The sequence below is a fragment of the Epinephelus lanceolatus genome, chromosome 11, assembly GCF_041903045.1.
Source record: "Epinephelus lanceolatus isolate andai-2023 chromosome 11, ASM4190304v1, whole genome shotgun sequence".
NCBI classification, from domain to species: Eukaryota; Metazoa; Chordata; class Actinopteri; order Perciformes; family Serranidae; genus Epinephelus; species Epinephelus lanceolatus.
Genome location: NC_135744.1, coordinates 34,756,789 through 34,777,053, shown reverse-complemented (window position 1 = coordinate 34,777,053; position 20,265 = coordinate 34,756,789). Strand labels below are relative to the sequence as shown.

The window sequence follows — 20,265 nt, the reverse complement described above, 5'->3', positions numbered from 1 at the left end:
GGAGGGGGTAGTGGTGGTGGGGTTGGTGGGTGTATGGGTGACCTCCCAGCCTCCACCCCAAAAAAAAGACCAAGTATCCCCTACCATCACCCTCATTTTCACTTCTCTCGTATTTCCCCGTATTCTCCTTTATTACTTAAAACCCCTTCAAAGCCCTGTTATAAAGAAGTTACACAGCAACAACCACCTGCAGAAACCTCTAGCAACCACCTCTACAGTAAGACATAAAAAGGCCTTCATTACTGTAATTTATTTTAGAAACTAAGCATTTAAATACACTATTTGACACTGATGTGTCTTTCGCATGGGTCAAACTCGCTCTCAATGACACCACCAGCTTTCAAAACTCCTGTGTGATCATCTAGCGTCAGTCAAAGACCCTTGTTGCCCTCGCTATTGTTTTCCGTGGTGGCTGGCACTGTTCATGCTCAGTGGAGTTTTTGTTACAAGCACAGTGTCAGACGAAGTGGTTGCAAAAAGTGTCATCACTATGTCGCTGACTCCACCTGATGACAAGACTTTTCTTTGTGTTGGACAAATTTAAATAAGACTTTTTTAATGTTATTCAAGTATTAATATCTGTGTAAATACTTTAAAATGAATGCAACCTGAGCACTTTGTGGCCAGCAGGCTGATAAAATGATGTACAGGATTTATGGAGTCATTTTCCACACGTGATTACGGAGCGCTCCAACAGGGGGTCAACGTTAAATAGAGACGTGTAAACAAGGATAAGCTCATGACCACTGAGCTAAGTACTATATCATGGTGAGGGGAAGGAGAGAGTGTGAACTAAGAAGCGTAAGAATTTTAAGACCATATGTTTTGACAAAAATCTAACGAGGTCAGGGGAGGTGTCAGGCAAGGACACTGATTGGATTTATGAAATGAATGAGTAAGTGAAAGAAAGCACATGGGGTGAGGCTGATGGAGAGAGGGAGGAATGAAGGATGGGAGGGGGGTGTTAAATTCTTTCGGATTTTTTTTTTTTTTTTTGTCTTTCATTGGTGATTATGTGTTCCAGCGTGACCTTCACCATGCAGCCACGAGACTGCACCACCAGGCAGAAGAAGGAGAGAAGCAAAAGGCAGAAACAGACGGAGAAATAGAGAATACAGACACAGGAAGTACGGGATGATACAAAAAATGCAGCAGAACCACAATAATGAAAGGTGAACAAACAGGGAAGAGAAGGAGATACAGGAGACAAGCAGGAAATTCAGGGACTATAGTGGCTGATGCCATGGTAGCCGGCCAAGCAACTAGCAAGCCAAAAGCAATAAGCTTATTAGCCTCGCTGGCCCTGTTAAGTCTGTTGATAAAGATGATGATGGGTTGACGGACCTCTGACTGAGGAGCTAAATGGATTGCACCTCAAAATACTAGTGTTTGCACTGTCAATCAGGAGCAGTCATCTGTGAAACAAGACTTTGATCTGTTTGACTTAATTCAGAAACAACTAATTTTTTGTATTCTTACACTCTTTGCTAAATTGAACTGACTCTTGAGTTTGTATGCACCATATATCTAGAATAAAGTCACAGCAATTGCTGAAGGCTGAATGCTTTTCTGTTTGACACTGCCCTTTATTACATTAAATACTCATTTCTTGCACCTCACTGTAACTTTTATTCTTCTATTTTATACCTGACTTATTCTATTGTAGCTTGTTTTTATTTTATTTTCTCTTGGCTCTCTAATGACTGTTTTTAACTGTATTTAAATGCCTTTTTATAATGTGTTTCTGATACACTTCCTCTTGATGCTTTTGATGTTTTGTGGAAAGCTCCCTGAATGTCCTGTTGCTGAAATGTGCTATATAAATAAACTTGCCTTGCCTGCCTTGTCGCAACGAGCACAATGCACCATGGGAGCAAACACAGGAAAACTTTTAACTGTAACACAAAGTGGACTCTTCTTCCCATAGGACAGAACAGACAAAACTGGTCTGAAGCTTTGAGGACAGGCGCTTGAATAAAAGGTCAACAAAAACAAAACTATGCACATACAGTAGATCTTAGTCAAGAGGCACCACTCTTCCTTAAGGCATTAATGACTTAAGCTACTTGCTGTGTAGGATTAAAATCGTTCCACTGACCTTTTGGCTCCCATGCAGGCCTTCATAAAAACGTGAACCATTATATTCTTTACTTAACCACAATGTACAGTGTATGTGGGGCTTGACCCTCCATTAAATACCACTGAGGTGCCCTTAACTCCATGGCAGGCTGAGGAGATTTAAAAAGCCACTAGAAACGTATCCCAAATCTTTACCTGGTGTCTTAAAATCTTTTAAAATCTGTGGTAATAACATGGATAAAGGAGGCATCACAAATGCGCAAATGCTGGACAATGACATCACTTCTGGATTCAAATGAAAAACATCACTCCCATTGTCCCCGATCAAACATAATCAGAGAGGAAGCCGTTTTTGAAAAGGTGGAAGTGGTCGAGTGGTGATCACTGACAGAGCACATCATCTATTAGCAGGAAAGGGAAAGCTGTGTTGCCATGTACTGTAATCACCACCGCCTGCAGTGCAATTACTTGTGTATGTGTGTCAAACACCCAAAAAAAAAAAAAAAGACAGAGATTCAGCACGTCTATGTGTGTGCAGGGGAGAGAAACTATGGCTGTGTGTTGCTGGGCAGTGCTCACACCAGTGTCTAAAATCTCTAGCTGACCGACACAAGCTGTCACACTCTAATAAGCTCGGCATTCCTGCCTTGATCTGGCCTAAATACTTACTTGACAATATTAACATTCAATCCATTTGATTTCATGATGTTTTCACCATAAGCTGACCACAAACTGAGAGGTCTACTGAGTGCATACACGTGTAGTTGGGACAACAACACTTGCTTTACACAAATCACCAACAGCCCTGTCATCTGTCGCTTTTACTTACACAATCAATGCTTTCATAATGACACACACACCCATGCACACAAAATGCAGCAAGGTCAACAAGAGTGCATTATAAATATTCCATAAAAAACAAACAGTGAAGCATTCTGTATCCTCCCCGGTCAACCATTAACCAGGAACTGCATCATGCGTGGCAGAGCTGAGCTCTCAAACTGAACACAGGCCTCTGTGAATGATACACTTCTTATTACTTTCAAGTGGCTTCTGAGAAGACAATTACTTTTGTATTAAGGACCCCCCGGGGGGCTGCAATATGATCTAGTCATGGCGAGTTTAACTGGATACTGTAGGAATTCCTCTGCACTGGAATAGTACAAGGCTGCGGGCAAAGGGAGTTTTATTTGAGTGTGTTTGGTCTAAAAATGGGGCGTGCAAATTCATCATTACTGCAGCATATCGTTTTCAGTCTTTGGAATGTGTATTAAAATTTGAGAACATACTGATCTGGGTCAAAGTCAGATGTGGAGTGATTATGAAAAGGATAACGATAGAGGCAATTGGACTATGGGAACTGGGTACTAAACTGAACGCTGTCAAAGTGCCACGTCATTTGCTTCTTTATATGTGGCATAAAAAGTTATGCAGCAAACTATGTGTCTGCCATGATAACGATAAACTTGCAGAAAAAGTTCTACCTGGATTGTATACGTTCAAATTTGAATTACAAAATAAAAAACAGCGAGAGCAACTGAAACAAAACACTACCTCATCAAGAGCAAATGTGTGATACCACCAACAACAACAGGGGGGCCACAGTGACAAAAGAGGGCCGAGGTGAGGAATGTATGAAAGGAGACAAAATAGAAAGTGAGTAAGAAGAGATGGCCCGGCAGGAAGCTGAGGACAAACACCACAGGAAAAACACACAATAGCAAACGACCCACTTCCTGTTCAAAGGTGGGGAAAGTCTCAGTGAATCCATCATTATGGAAAAATATTATCCTAAAAAAAATAACAACCTTATTGTTCTTGGGTCCCCAGTGTCTCCTATAGATAAGGCCATGTCTATCAACAGGCCCTAAAGACACACTGTTTGAAGTCTATGCAGGACAGATAAATTGGAGCTCTCTGGGCATCATCTGTCAACTTCCCTGCACTACCTTTACATGTTTGGGTGTGCTATTTTCTCAATACTCGATTAATTGTTAAGTCTGTAAAAGTCAAAAAATGATGTGGCCATGAATACCGGTTAGCGCACCCTGTGTCACCACCTGCCTATAGCTGTCCCTGCCCTGCCAGGCTGCAGTAACCATCTCTGTCCTGTTACATAACAAGCTGTGGTCCGACCAGCTGACCACAGACACATAACAGATGCAGGAATTCAACCATGGTGGCCCCTGAGCTGGTGCTGCGGCAGCCATGACACTGCATGACTTCACCAGGAGCGCATGAGGTTTGGCACCGAGGTCAAGACTTCCCAGAGAGACGCTGACTTTAAAATACATGTGTTGGTCTTGTAATATAACCAGTCATTAATCAATCTCACAGGGACTTCTATATCATGATCAACGGTCTGTATTAACCCACCCAAACTGTAATTTTTTATCATTTGCACCAATGAACAGAGCAAACAAAAAACAATGCTGCAAATGCTTAACATCTGATGAAACACTGGTTATATGAAAGACCACGAGGACAGATGCCTTTTAGCAACAATGATTTAGCACCTTTAACGAGAACACATAATAAGCATCAGTTTGTGTTTCATACTATTTCAGGCCCGACAAAAAATAGAACTAAGCATGCCAACAGACGGAGTAGAGAACAATTAAGTCCTTGTGCGAGCTGCACTGTACAGTATATATATGCCCGTCCAACACTGTTACTCATGGAATGTATTAATGCTGGTTAAATCCGTAGCAAAAGCTGTTAATGGACTTATCACACTTTATACAGAGTGGTGTGGCATAAAGGCCATACGATATGACCTGGTTTCTTTCTGGTATTTTTCACAATCTACATTAAATGACTGCTGCTCTGCTCCCCTTGAGGAGCTTATTGTTTGCCATGTAAATGTATCTCGTGTTTGTGTTTTGTTTTTTTACTTATACAGAAGCATTAATGTAGCTTCTTAGAGGTCTTTATGAAAACAGCACTGGGAAGCAATATCGTGGAAAGACTCTGGAGGTGTACCTCTATGGTACCTTCAAGGACGTTTCTCTTTTACAGTACTTATTCAATCTCTGATAGTCAACATATTGCAGGTGTTATTTAGTAATAATGAAGCTGTGTGTACTCACTTTCCTTCAGCCTGCCTCACACTTCTAAGTCTATACAGATACTGTGGTAACATGTTGGTAATTGTCACAGTATTCAGTTTGTCTTTAGTGTCGATAGCTATGCAGTGGAGAAGGTAGATGTTTAATGATGTATTTGTAGCACTGCTAGCAGCAGTTACCCTGTGAAATATCTCAACATCTATGAGATGGATAGGGACAAAACGTAGTTCAGATAATGCAAGGTTCCCAGAAAATGTATCCTCAAGATTCCCTTACTTTTTCTCTAGCACAAAGAGGGTTGTGTACCGAACTTGGTACATTTGAGGGTACTGATCTGGTTACATCGGTACTACCAAGTGCTATTTCATGTTAAATCCATAGGTGCCAAAGTTCGGTACCTGAAGCACATCTGGATGAGAACGCTGGGTTTAGACAAGAGGTGAAAGTGCCGCGAAGCCTAAAGTCTGTGAGCTAGCCACAGAGCTTTGTGCCCGCTCCAGCTCAGTGGCCTAGCGGTAGAGCGTCTGCCCTGAGACTGGGAGGTCATGGGTTCGATCCCCAGTCGGGTCATACCAAAGACTATAAAAATGGGACCCACTGCCTCCCTGCTTGGCACTCAGCATCAGGGGTTGGAATTAGGGGGTTAGATCACCACATGATTCCACTGCTGCTCAAACGCGGAGAACAAATTTCACACACTCAGGTGTGTGACAATCATTGGAACTTTGACTTTGAATAGTTTCGACGACACACACAAGCAGACAGACAGAGGGATGAGGTTCGTTCTAGGCATGAGAATTAGCAGAATTGCTTCTTAGTCTACTACATCACCCCTGAAACTTGTTCAAAAATGACTATTTTTTAAATGTTTTGTTATCACAGATTTAAGTTAAGTACCGAAAAAAGGTACTGTTGGGTAGTGGTACCGAATTCCAGATACCAGAACCTATATCGGTTCAAATGTGAATGGTACTAAACCCTAATCACCACCACGACATGAATACCTTTGATGATCCTTTAAGCTTCATCTAGCTCCATGATCAAGGCAAAATGTGAACATGCCCATTACCTTGGTTCATTACCAATTACCTGTAAAAATAATGACATTCCCACCAGCTTCAGCTGCACTTTGTGTGCTTTGCGCTAATCAGCAAATATTAGCATGTTATCATGTTAAACTAACAACATGTAGGCATGCTGACATTAGCATTTAGCTCAAAGTACCACTGTGCAGTACAGCTTAACACTGTATGGCTGTAGACCCTTGTTAAAACTGTGGATAACACAAAGTCTGGTCTTCAAGAAAGAAGAGAAAGTTACAGACAGTGAGACTCAACTTTGTCTGCCAGACACTTTCAAACAGCATACAATATAAAAACCAAGCAATAAACCAATCTGCTATCTGCATTGGGTAAGACTGGCGACAATATCGATCAGCAGGCCAAACACCTGACACTTTATGGCAGCGTGGCACAATGGCCCTCAGAGCCTTGTCACTTGTTTGGTTATTTGGCAAGCGCACATGGAAAGGAATGTGCTTGATAAGCAGCCGGGGCAGGTACAGATAAAGCAGGTGAAGCAAACAGGTCATTATATTCAGTAAACAGCCCTCAGTTTGACGGCGTCTAACAAAATATGTGACTCTTATTCAAAGATTTAAACTTTCAGTCTTTTTACATAATGCTCTGTTTATCCTGCAAATCAGACCTCGGGCCATAGACAGTCCTCGTGTTAGGTAAATAAGGTAAGTAAATAATTATAATACAATAGCATGATGAGTCCTCTAGCTCCCAGTTGGACCTATTGTTAGGCTTGTTCTTCTACATGAAGCCTATCTGTGTTATTGAGTTTGTTACTCTATTTAAATACATAATAATGATGTGTAATGATCTCAAGTGTCATTTCTTGTCCTATGCAAACAGCAAGGGTTAAGATAAGACAATAAGAAGATAGCCTGCACAGCATAGCCTACCACTTCCTGGCAGAACAAACAATTGCGCATACAGGAAGGTCACAGAACTATAAACCTGTGGGATCATTTAATAAGGCAACATGGTCACTAGTTGCAGAGCGATATAAGGGAAAGTTATGATTTTCCACAAGTACGGCCGCAACTGACATCTGTTTTAATTTTGGATTAATCAATGTATCTTCTTGAGTAATCGACTGATTGTTAAAAGAAAGTATTCCTGTCGGTATTTGAGAACCTGGAACCCTTGAATTTTCGAAACAGGCTTGGACATCACACTGAATGAAACATCCTGATTGTTTCATGTCGTGAGGATTAATTATATCACAGGGACAAAGTTTTAGTTTCAATACCCCTTGCATAATGACATTAGATATTTAATCCTTCAGCGAGAGGAATATGCAAGAGAAGAAGTGCCAAGGGCGATTTTCGCAGAGACGCCTAAGCACCAATCACGAACGCATGAACTGGCAATAAGTTAAGCAATAGTGCTGAGTGACAGAGTACGCCTTAGATTTAGCTGTTCAATTCATGTGACTTCACAAGGCCTTCTTCAGGACATCTTTTCACCCATTGAGCTCAAACAGATGGAGTGCTGTGTCTATAGTCTCGGGTTACTGAGATGTTAGGGAACAGGTTCTATGGGAAAACACACAAAACTTATTCCTGTCATTCAGCACAGAAATCATGACTTTGTACATCAACTAACTATCCTATCTACTTTGAGACACGCTAAATGTTCGATCTCCTGGAGTGGCAAAAGGCAGGTTACAGTACTAAATGCTACGTAATGTAAACACTTGCAGTAGTGTGCTTGAAGCAGATGACCATATAAAGAAATGCCTCAGAAGAAAAACCATTTGAAACGGAGTATTCGGAACGGTCCGAATCCTGAGGTTTTTGCTTACAGCGATTACATGCATTTGCCTCATTATATGAATTTTTGGCCATGTATACATCTATGTATTTTATGACTTAAAATAGGGAATAACATAAGTCTCCTGTGATATTAAATAAACCTGTGCTTTTCCTACTGTGACGTCAAAGAAAAGTGAAAAAGGTCTATGGATACCAGTTGTGTCTGTATGTTAATATGACGCTACAGGTAATTCTTAGCTTAGGTTAGCATAAAGATTGGAAACAATGGGAAACAGCTAGCTTAGCTCAGTCCAAAGTTGAAAAAAAAAAAAAAAAACACCTACCAGCACTTCTAAATATGACTAATTAACACATTCTATCCTGTTTGCTAAATCTGTACAAAAACAGAAATAACGACCACAGTCAGAAAGAAAGCAAATAAAGATACTGCATCATAATGTTGATGATTCCTAAGGGGGAGTTGTGAGCACTTAACAGGAAGGTGCACCAAGGCAGGTGTTTTTACTTAATTTGTCTGATTAGAGCTCTTCTCAGCTCCATTTGCTCAATGTTTGTACACTGTGATTGACTTATCTTCTGTTGCACCTTTATCTGATTCAAAACACCCATATGAGTTGATTAAAATATGATCAAAACTCAGCAAAAAAAACCCTTTATGTTGATCCAGCCCTCTAGTCACAGTGGCTGAATTCTTTTTAACAAATACGCAGAGCTAATTTCAGTCACACGTACATCCTTGCAGCCATTTTAATGGGCCACATACACACAAATTCTACACTGACGTCAGAGGAAAAGGCTTACTGACAGTGAGAGTCATTCATGTGTGGAGCTCCTGTTGTTACATGGCCAGGTCTGTGACATCATGTCTGGTAAGGAAGGAGGAACAGCAGAAAACAAAAAGAAATATGAGGATACATAGGATAAAGGTGTGAGAAACTGGGTCCCTGTCCACTACCTAATGTGGCGTGATGAAAGTGAACAGACATGCCTCTAATCTCTCCTTTTATACCTGCCAGGATGCTTTAAGCAGCGTGAAAAGGACAGTCCGGATACACGATATGCTGCCTTGTGGAGCAGCAGTGGCACCACAACAAGGAAACATTTGCTCAGTGTTGCACTGGAGATTTGAATTGCAAAAGAACCCGCCAGGCAAACAGAGACACTGTGTGAGGGGGAGAGTGGTTAATATTCACTTCCCCCACTGACCCCAACATGGCTGCAGCTGGAGTCAACAACACTTCTGAACCAAGGGTTATTCTTGAGAAAGTAGATTTTTAATCCATGTGAGGACAGACTCCAACTGTCAGGAGAAATTAAGCAGATTAAAAAGTGGCCAACATTCTCCACATTTTTTGATTTTGCACAAATTATCGGGAGCACCCACCCTGAGAGACCAAGTGCATTAATCCAAGCAGAAGTGATGATCCATAATTAAGCATTTGAAGATCTTGTGGATAACAGGTGTCCTTACATGCAGAAACCCTCTGTCTCATATTACTGTTGTTCAAATTCCAGTAATTTATTGGCCTTGACAGGTTGGTTTCAAATCTCACTCAGTCTCTTTCTCCTCTATTTACACTTCTGTGTCCCACTCATTCCTCAGACACAGACAAAGGTTAAAGCCAGTTCATCCTCAAATCAAAAATCCATATTTTATCTCTTATTTGTAAAGCTATTTATCAGTCTAGACTGTTTTGGTGTGATATCTGCCTTCTCTTGAATACATTATAACTATACTTGTATACTTGTAACTAGCTTGTTGCTCAAAGTGCCAAAAAAATACGTTTTAAAATCTCAACAGCAATGTCTCTTTCCAGAAATTATGACATGGTTACACTGTTTCATGTAAAAACTATTTTCATTCTACCAAACTACATCCACCAACTGAATCAGTATACAGAATGAAGCATGCATCTACTGCTAGGTCACCTAGCTAATATTACAGATCAGCTGAGGAGGATGCCGTCAATCAGTACGTTTACATGCACACAGTAGTTGAGCTAAGCTCATAGCTCAGCTAATCAGTCAAGTTGGACTTCTTCTCTTGTCTGAGTAGACATGCAGAAGAGAAAATTGAATTTTTGACCAAGTATGTCTGACTCCACCTGGATAGGCAGTGCTGTGTCCTTTTTAATATAGTGCATATTGTTCTAGTTCTGGTTCTTGTTCAGGAACTTTTTTAAATAAATCCGCATTTCGCGTTTTCCTACCATCCATAAACTTCAAAATGTTTAGCTCCTTTAGCTTTCGGAGCATGAATGTAGTTTCCTCGTCTGTCCAGAAGTGTGTCTTCTGCTTCTCGGTCGCCATGGTGCTTGTTTGTTGTTTTTCTGGGAGTTACTGCACTGCTGCCTCGTCATCTCCTTCTTCTTCCGGGTGAAAGCCCGTGAAAGAAAAAGTGGTGCATGCGCAGAACGCCGAGTCCGACTCCAGTCGGACTAAGTGCATACATGCAGCAATAGTTCGATTTTCAATCGAATTATCTAGGTGTTAGTCAAGCTACGGATAGTCCAATTTCAGTCAGACTAAGCTGTTTACATGCATTTAAAAGTCCTGTTTCGGTCGGACTAAGCCAATAATTTGATTTTCTCAAGTTGCATGTTAACGTACTGAATGTTTACATCTTGCGCTGTTACAAGCCTCTCATCCATGAGTAGATGCACGCTTCCTTCTGTGCTGTGAAACGGTTAGCTGGTGTAGTTTCGGTAGTAATAAAGTAGTTCCTACATGAAACTGCTCACAACAAGGTCTGTGGATTATCTTGACAACTTGACAACTCACACCAAAACATTGTAGTTTGATAAATACAGACTATAGGTCAGAGGAAAAATATGTATTTTTGATTCTGGGGTGAACTCTCCCTTTATAGCATGTGAGGAGAATATTGATAGCATTCCTGTAGAGAAGGATAAGCTTCAGTTTTGTCAACTGTTTTTACTGATGTACTTTGCTGATTTACGGTCTGTTGACACACGAAGGTAAATCTTGACTTTGTGTTTATCGACCCAGTCTATTTTCTTGTGAATTATCACTGTTAAACACATAAAAAACTGGGGCAAATCAACTTTTTGCGCTCACAGTGTCACAGTTCATACAGACTTTGGGTACTGAGACATATGGGAAATTTATACTGCAGATAGATGCTGACTGAAACACCTACAACATTTGAACTGATCTGCCCAGAGCAGCCAACAGCAAACCTCATTCCATCTACCTTGAGAGGCACAATTTGATATGGAAAAAGCCCAAAGCACACAATACAACAGATGGCTTGATCACATCCAACAAGGTATCCGATTTCGCCAAATCTGCCGTTTCTGATGGCCTGAGCTGTTATGTTAAGTTCTGTGCAAAGCCGGTGAAAAATCCTCACTGACGCGGTGTTTGTTGGATCAAGCTCCATTTTTTTTTTGCTTGAACTGAGTAATTCCACGTTTTAGGTGGATTGTGTCTTTGGCTTCTACACATACAAAAACAAACATCAGCAAATGCTAACCAAAAAACTATCAAGGAAAAAGAACTCAGCCCTAATTAAAGGATCTCAGTTGCTCCGGCTGAACCCTGACCACCTGTTATTACGAAATGAACATGTTTTGCAACAGAGCCTTTGTATTTCCCATCATAACTATAAAAAGCCTTAATTTGGGTCTGATAAATCAATGGGAAAGTTTGAGTAAGTTGGCTCCCTAACAAGGAATTTATCTCCTCTCTCCTGCCTCTCACTCCCTCAATCGCCACATCAAGTCTACAGGGGGATTTTTTCTGTAAAATGAACCTTGCATAAATCTGATTTAGTGGACAGCTTAGCGCTAAAAAAGCAAAACTGCAGCTTTACATTTGAGAGTGCAAAGATCTCAGCTTTCGACAAGTTACTCAATGGCTTTTCCATGCCCACATATTGTACAAACTAGTGCTGCTACATTCTAAAAATCACACCTGTAAAGAGCAACAGCCTTGTTGTTGACAGGAAAATAATCGCTCATTTAATTAGTCTGTTCCAAGTGGACACTGAGTTAGCATTTAGCCTGTTATGTCATTCCTCAGGCCATTATGAAGCAGTTGATCGATGTAACACAGCCAAAATTTTTTCCTGAACAGGCTAATAAGTAATCCTGGGTAAGCGCTTTTCCTCTGAGAAGTTTGCTTTATGCTGCAGAGAGCTATATGTCGAAAATAATATATAAAGGAAAATTATTATTTTATCCAGAATAAAGTCGCTCTTTGTTAGCCTGCAGCGCCATTACCACGTGGATCATAATTTAGCAGTCATCCCACCTCCATGTCAGTATATCTGACAACTGTACATGTGTCGGAGCTCTGTTGGAAGAACAAACGAGTGTCTAATGTGCTGATAATTACTGAGTCCCACCTACACGTCAGGCTATAGACTGCAGGCTGTGCATGATCTCCCAATGTATCGACGCCTCTGCAGAGACGAAACGCTCCGGGTTAACTTTTAATGGCACTGCTTTTGAAACATATACAGTAACTTAATAGTACTGATCATCACCTCGCTCAGGAGTCAAGTGATCTCTAATCTCCATTGTGTTTCCCAGCACAGAGTCTGCCACCGTGGTTAATTTTGGTGGAGCTGATCACAATGGGCTCTTTTTGCTGCTGGTAGCGCAGGTTTCCTACCTCGGAGCAGGGGAGGAGAGGGGGATCAGAGGATAAGGGGGGGGGGGGGTTAAGGCTGTAAAATAAATCACAGAGATTAAACTTCACCAGAAAACAGCGCAACACACACTGGACTTTGTAACCTGGGGGAAAAATGGTGTGGTAGTCAGAACTGGTGCTGCACGAGGAAGTACTGGTGTGACTATTAGGGCATTTCTATGCATAATAATAAACTAAAGAACTCCATGCTACAATGCAAAGAAAAGTACACCTTTATGTATACATTTCAGTGGTTTTGCTTTCATTGTTATTTCGCTTTTTCTACACAGAGCTAATATAGTGCATATAACTGTATGTTTCGGATGAATGCAAGTTTTAAATTAGTTTTCCATTTTTTCCTGTGGCTTTTTGGCTCATTATATTCACTTGTTTTGGTCTATAAGGTCCAGCGGTAATCAACAAAACTGCACATTAAATAGCGCCACTATTAGCAGACAAAATTTAAAATAAATGTGTCTGAAATTACTTCTCAATCCTCAAATTCCAACAGTCCAAAACACAAAGATATTCAGTTCACAGTGATATAAAACAAAGAAAAGTGACAAATCCTCTCATGTAAGGACTGAAACTGGAGAATGTTTAACACATTTTCACTTTTTTACTTTGGAAAATCATTGAGACAATTAACTACTAAAATATATGCCTATTTTGATCAAATCTGTCAGCCCTAAATTACTTAAAATTGTGGAATTTTATCTAATTAATTGACTTGCTGTTAATCAGTAACATTAATTTAGCAAGCTTCTTCATTTCAGCAGCTTCGACTGAAAATATAACTAAGTACTGAAGTCATCCCTGCTCTGACTGGACACACACAGACACACAAAAGAAGACATCAAGCCTCTACTTCCAGCCTTGTCAGACAGCTGTAAATGCCTCTTTTATTAGTCAATATCACAGCCATATTACTGCGGCTGTGGTCGGCTCAAGTCTCGGAGACAACCCCTCACCCACACCTTTTCATCAGGGACTATGAAACCTGAGACGGCCCTCTGGCAGACCTGTTAGCACGGTGTATTATGAAACACAGCGGTCCACACAGGAATTCTCAAACAGACACAGAGGATGAAGGGTCGCTCTGTCGTCCAGACTGAAACAACAGCAGCATTAGAAAAAGTCTCTTCCTTCCTCTCTGCCTCTCTGGATTTTTACTGATGGACTTTCTGCATTGCAGCTGTTGCTACTGATGCTCACAAAACAAACTGCTGCACAAGTGTGGCAGTGGCTGTAATGTGCCAAAATTCGTGGCAATGTGCCGACAAGAGTGGGTAACTGATAAACACGGATGTAAACGATGCAGCTTTAAAAATTGGCTTTGCAAGTGTTTTGTAAGGAAGAAAATAAAAGACAGGCTTCAAGGATACAAGGATTTGTTATGTCTGTTACTCCACAGGGAAGCTGTTACCTACTTTACAACTGTATTAACCTCAGAGAGTTTTGTTCACTGGGGTGTGTTGCTGTATTTCCTGTCTCTCTATATTCCCCAAACAGTAAGGAAAAGGAGTAGGACATATTTTAAAAGCTGCCTATACAAATGGGTTACTCACACACATATCCTGACATATGACACTGCTATATTCCAATGAGGGTCCTATAGGGCCATACAATAGTGTAGGTGTGGTCCTGTAAGATAACCACAATAGGCAGACAGACAGACATTACCATACACACTCTCCAGTCTGCCCCCAGGGGGTCTTGTATTAGCCAGTGATAACCTCTGTCAGCCATTTGTCTCCTTCTTGTCTATCTGCTCTATAGGACCTAAAGAGGCTTCCCTGTTTCTGACAAAAGGAGGAGGGTCTGACAATAACTCACAACTGCACACAAGTCAGTGGTCAAACCCAGGTTAAAAAAAGGCCCCTGGAGCTGCCAGTAGAAAAGAGCTCTGAGTAACAACCGATGAGGGGAAACTAGACAAAAGGTGGGGAAAGGGAGCTGGAAAGCATGTGAATGTGTGTATTTCTTCTACAGTAATTAGTGACTTAAATCAAGTGTGCAGGAGGGTGTTTTCCTCTTCTCGGCCAATTAAACCAACTTCTAACGAGGTAGGAAGTAAGTTGATATCATAAACCTTTCAGTAAACAGTTACATGTTTAAAAATTAAGCAATCAGGGGCAATGATAGGATTCATTTGGAGTTGTGTTTCCGGTAACTTGAGGAAACTATTCACCCTCCCTTTAGCTCTGTTTTGGTCGGCTCTTTAAGGCTCCACTATGAGCACTGCCCAGTTGTTAGTTTTGTCTGTGTTTGTTAGGTGGGTTTTTAGAGCCGAGAGTGACCGAAACAATAAAGCTCAAGACCAGAGAAGCAAAACAACATGCTGAAAAACGCCAAAACGCTCTGGGAAACTGCAGAGTCAGGTGAAATTCTCTGTGGGTTTGCCACCTTGAGCGAACCCCTTCCACATTGTACATTACATACAGAGATCTGGGCCATTGTTAATATAAAAATATTTATTATAACAGTTATAGCAGACAATCCAAAACCTGCCATCTTTAAGTTACAGCTTTAAAAGAACGATTGAATCCTCCACTTCTACACTCACACTTGACTGATCATCATAACAGCTACTTTTAGCCAAGAAGTTTAATTTAAAAAACCCATTTAACCTCCATAAAGTAAGCCATGTTAGATGACTGCTACACTTATGTTGTAAACAGCAATCATTCTCATCATTATCATTAATCGACTTCAGAGAAAGCCTTCCACACATGCCATGGTGACCCTTACACAAAAGCAATAATACGACAGAGCGAAGTGTTTACTGTGATTATGGTTATGTCGGTCATCTTATATTGAGCTGCATCTCTTTTCCATCTCTGCCCCAAGAAACACAGTCACAGGTTTTGTATCTGTCACAGCACACACTGATTAGCCAAAGTTCTACCACAATGATGTAATGCTGAAGTAATATTTGCTTAGCTCTGCTTTCACTGACATTATCTGTAAAGCTGTCCCAAATCAAGCCTGTGACAATCTGGTGACATGTCCAGAGTGTACCCTGCCTTTCGCACAGAGTCAGCTGGTATAGGCTCCAGCTGCCCCGTGACCCCTAACAGGATAAGTAGATATGGAAAATGAATGAATGTTTTTTTTGCAACACGCCTGCTAGTTACAACAACCTCAGATCTCCCCCCTTTTATCCCCTATTACTTATTAATCCTGTGGGAAAATTTTAACTTTAATTGAGCATATTCAGCAGGCGCCTCTCTTCCTCGTCTGTGCTCTGACTCTACAGAGGCAAATCTTCTACCCTGATCTTTTTATCAGTGTTTAAAAGGCCTTCCTAGTTGTTACTGCAATGATGTCATACAAGCTACCTGATTACCATATTACAGTCACGCAGATGAGCGTGCATCCATCACCTTATCAACCTTTCCAAGGTCACTGGCTTCAAAACAGAGCATGATGACTCTCACGAACCAGAACACCATGCCTCCATGCTAATTCCAGTTTAATTATTTGCATCACCATGATGTGCCAAACATCTACAGTTTAAAGGTACTTCTACATGAGATAATGCGCTGAGCTTATCTCAATATGTCATCCTGAATTATCTAACTTTATTACCCATTAAGCCTTCGATAATAACAGGTCTGACAGACTTCGATCAGTCGCTCTACCTCTACCTTACATGCACGATCTCATTCTTTTGTGGCTAAATATACCCCTGCCCCCCTCCTTGTTATTCCTGTTCATTAAATCTTCCATTACATTGCACATAAAAACCCGCTGGTACTTGATCACATCAGCTGATTAAATCATCCTGAATCACATGTTCGTGGTTCACAATTAATATCATAACAAATCCAATCCTCTCTTGTGCCCGATTACAGCTAGTCCGAGTCCATGACTTCACCATTACAAAACACCATTGAATTCCCCGCACCTTAAAATGAGTCATTCACAGCTATTTCCTTAACACATTTATCTTCCTGGAACCAACAATGCTGGTGAAAGTCTCACATCACTTCCATTACGGGAAAATGTAAACATCACAGGTAAGGATAACAGAAACCAACAAGCCGCTAACTGATTTATAACTCCGACACCCTCCTGCTACATCCTAGACCATTATCCTTCTCCGACACCTTCACTAGATTTCAAAGTGATGTCATACAGGGTGATAATGACTTAATTCCAGCAGCATTAGGTCATTTAATAAACATTCCTCCACATTTTAGCTGCTTAATTTCTGTAACTTCCTATTTTTTTAAAATCTGAAATCAAGAAGCACTGTGTGTGATTCTATCATTTCATCTGGATCACTTTCAGCAACATTTTCACAAGTTTAGTGCCTCTGTGAGGTCGCTGCAAAATCAATCTGAACTCCATCTAACCTTATTCATGTAGTCAAACCAGTTAGTTCATCCTTCTAGAGGTGGGCTGTGTGAAAGGTCACCGAAAGAATGTAAACATCCAAGTAAAAACCACACACACCAAGAGTAATTTTCCACTGTTAATAGAACAACCAACTGCACAGAGTCAAACAACAACATACCAGACGTAGGTCCGAACTCCGAACTACTGCTACTTTGAGTCCTAAGTGTCCTAAAATGACTGCACTATACAAATATTATTTGATTTTTGTTGAACTGCATTTTCTGCAGCACACTCTCAATACTCTGCACACATTTTTGTTCCCTTAACAGAAAAAGTAAAGAGACAGAGACATTGCAAAAGACAGAGAGCTATATCATGTTTCAACACCCAGGGTAAGTTTACACTTATAGCCCATGGCTTTGTGACCCTACTCTATATTTTAGCCTTGCCCTTTTATTTGCTTCCATCTTTTGTTTCCGGCTTCCTTTCTTCTTTCATCATTCTGCAAACACACACACTACCTACTCATGCTATCACACAAACAACCACCTGTATGCAAAGATCACCAAATGTGTGTGTATTGCCACGTTTTAATGTTTTGGCTTTGTGTCAAGGTATCATGCAGTGCGTGGCTGAGTCAACACCTTATCTGACAAATGAAACCATCCATCAGTGCATGACTATCCAAGTAGTGCAACATTAGACTAACTTAGGATCAACAGGTGTTGATGTAGGATGATGGATGCATGCTTTTGGTGCTTCACTTGCCTCTGTGCACATGTTTTGTCTGTACCAACAGGCACATCTACTCTACACAAACATCTCTGTTAAGTCCTCCTTGCAGCCTCCAGGTCAGACTCTGCGGGTGCAGTGGAGTCAAGCCAGGTCAGCGGCCTGAGCAAGGCAACCAGCAGCAGCACACAGAGAGGCCAGTGTGCTCCTCCTGCTCCCACCATCTGACCAACGCACCGCTTGAGTGCTTCAGTTTCAGCCACAGCACAAAACACCAGTGTCTGGTTTCCCCCAAAGCAACACTGCCATGGCCATGGCGCCTTTTGTTCCCACTTTAAATAAAACATAGTTCAGTCATTAGGTAGAGAGGCCTTCCTGTGCATAATTCAGGGCCAGGTATCAATTTGAGGCGAGATGATAAGGTTGGGAAAGGACAACACACAGAGTTGTTCTCATAACGGTGTCAGACAACAGACATTGCATAAGTAATGCGTGACACAGTAAGTACGTAAATGACAATTAAATGTGGTGATAACAGTAGTTTGGGTTGCTGTTTGCCTGCAGTCCACACTAGCTATTACATGAATGCAACTTACCATCATTTTCAATTCATGTGTGTCATGTGTCATATGTTTTTATGGAGCAAAGGGTGGTGTTAAGTTGCTTGCAACAGGCCAATAACAAAAATATTTTAAGTTGGAAACAGATATGTTAAGTTTTACTAACATTTAATCCATTATAAACTATTAAAACATTTGAAAGTATAAGTTAAGATTAAAAAAAATACATATATAAAGCCATATGAATGATTATAAGAAGGTTTACAACACCAGAACAGACATTTTAGAAATTTAAAATAATAATAATACTTGTGTGGATGGTGAATAAGCAGCCACATGATGTCATAACTTGTAATATGTCTACTAATAATGTTATTACAGAAAATCCAGCAGCAATACTAACGTTACGTCAACACTGTGAACACTAACAAGGACTATTTGCTGTCTAACGTTTGCTCCCACTGAACTGAGATCAGTTATAGCTTAATAAAGGACCTTTAATTCACTCCCAACGAACATTACAACTTCTAAAAACTAACGTTACACATATAAAGACAGGTTAAATATAAAAACATTTCGCTATTATCACAAAAATAGCGGTTAAGCAACAGGTTGACAGTTGACAACCGAAACTGAGCAGCACAGCGATACTGGAGGCACCTGCTGCTGCTGCCTCTGTCCACTGCACGTACCTGCTGATTCCCGGTCACTTCGCTGTCTTTAACTTGAAGTCCTCGTTTTTCTCGGATGTGTTTCCTCTTTTTGAGTGTATACCGGTTATAAAACATGTATAAAATAACGGACAAGATTCACTTTATGTACTTGGCTAACGTTCCTCGCCGCCCCCGGTAATGAGCTTTCCTTTTTCCCTTCACTCGCAGTTAGCTTACCTTATTCCCTGGAGAGAGAAGCGGATGAAAGGTAATAGAGGACCGAGTGGACCAATCAGATGCGGCGGGAGGCGGGCACTTGGGAATACACGACATCCGATTGGTCAAACTGTGTTAATGGCGGAAGAGTGAAAAAGGGAATTTCTCTGTATTGTTTGAGTCTCACTGGAAAGAGGCAAGTAACATTTTTACTGTTACATTAAACTAACTAAAACAGACATTAATGTATGTGAGCAGTCCAACAAATGAAATTAAATGCTATATTTTGGAAATATGATAAGTTAAAACTAAATGCAAAAAGACTGAAAAAACCCTCAGTCTACATATGAGTTAATGTTCTCAGGGCTGCACAATGTGGATTGAGAGGAGCTAATCATTCCTAAGAGGCTCTGAAATGCAAAGCTATATAAACTACTTTGAATACCTTTGTTTCATGCACAGGAAGATTAACTAAGCACCATCTATTACTCAAAAGCTCAGGGTACAATGGGACAAATTATGCACATCTTGGCCACCTATGTGTATTTTAATATTTGTTACTGCATCATTTGTCACATCTGTCATTGTCAGACAGATAAGAACAGGAGCGCATATTAAATTTATACATATTTTATATCTATTATATACAGGGTAGGGTCACAATAGTTCCAATTACATACATGTCACACACTACATAAAATAAAGTTGATTGGAGATAAGCATTGTCAATATAGTGGCAAAAAATAAAAGACACGTGACTTGGATCCAGATTTTTTTTTTTAAATGATAGAGTGCAATTATTTTTATCACCATTAAACTGCACATTTTTCTCTATCTTTAAACCATCAGTTTGATCTTGAAGCCATCTTTGCTCATGTGATGGTGATTGCTGATTTCAAGCGTTTATTTATCTTCCCTCCGAATTACAACCCAGAAAACCTTTCCAAAATATCACTGTCAAACACTTATCTTTTTTTCAAAGTCACCCTCCTCTCTGTTCATACTGTCATTATTGTAATGTAAATTATACTAACGCAATCAGGAACATCAACAGTATAATAATCACAGTGACTGTAATGACAGTCCAGTGACAATGAAGCTGACACTGA

At 40.5% G+C, this 20,265-nt stretch overlaps 1 protein-coding gene across 3 annotated transcripts in view; it reads right to left on the bottom strand.

The window, feature by feature from the left end:
- shroom1 (shroom family member 1) overlaps window positions 1-19,174 on the bottom strand; it is a 33,444-nt gene extending 14,270 nt beyond the window's left edge. For 2 of the 3 annotated variants that reach the window (XM_033644108.2, XM_033644135.2), the window contains exon 1: window positions 18,980-19,174. The gene's annotated coding sequence lies outside the window, so the exon portion shown is untranslated. Of the gene's footprint in view, window positions 1-8,800; window positions 8,862-18,979 lie in introns of all 3 variants that reach the window. The other variant, XM_033644118.2, reaches the window with a different exon arrangement.
- Between the last annotated feature and the right edge of the window lie 1,091 nt (window positions 19,175-20,265).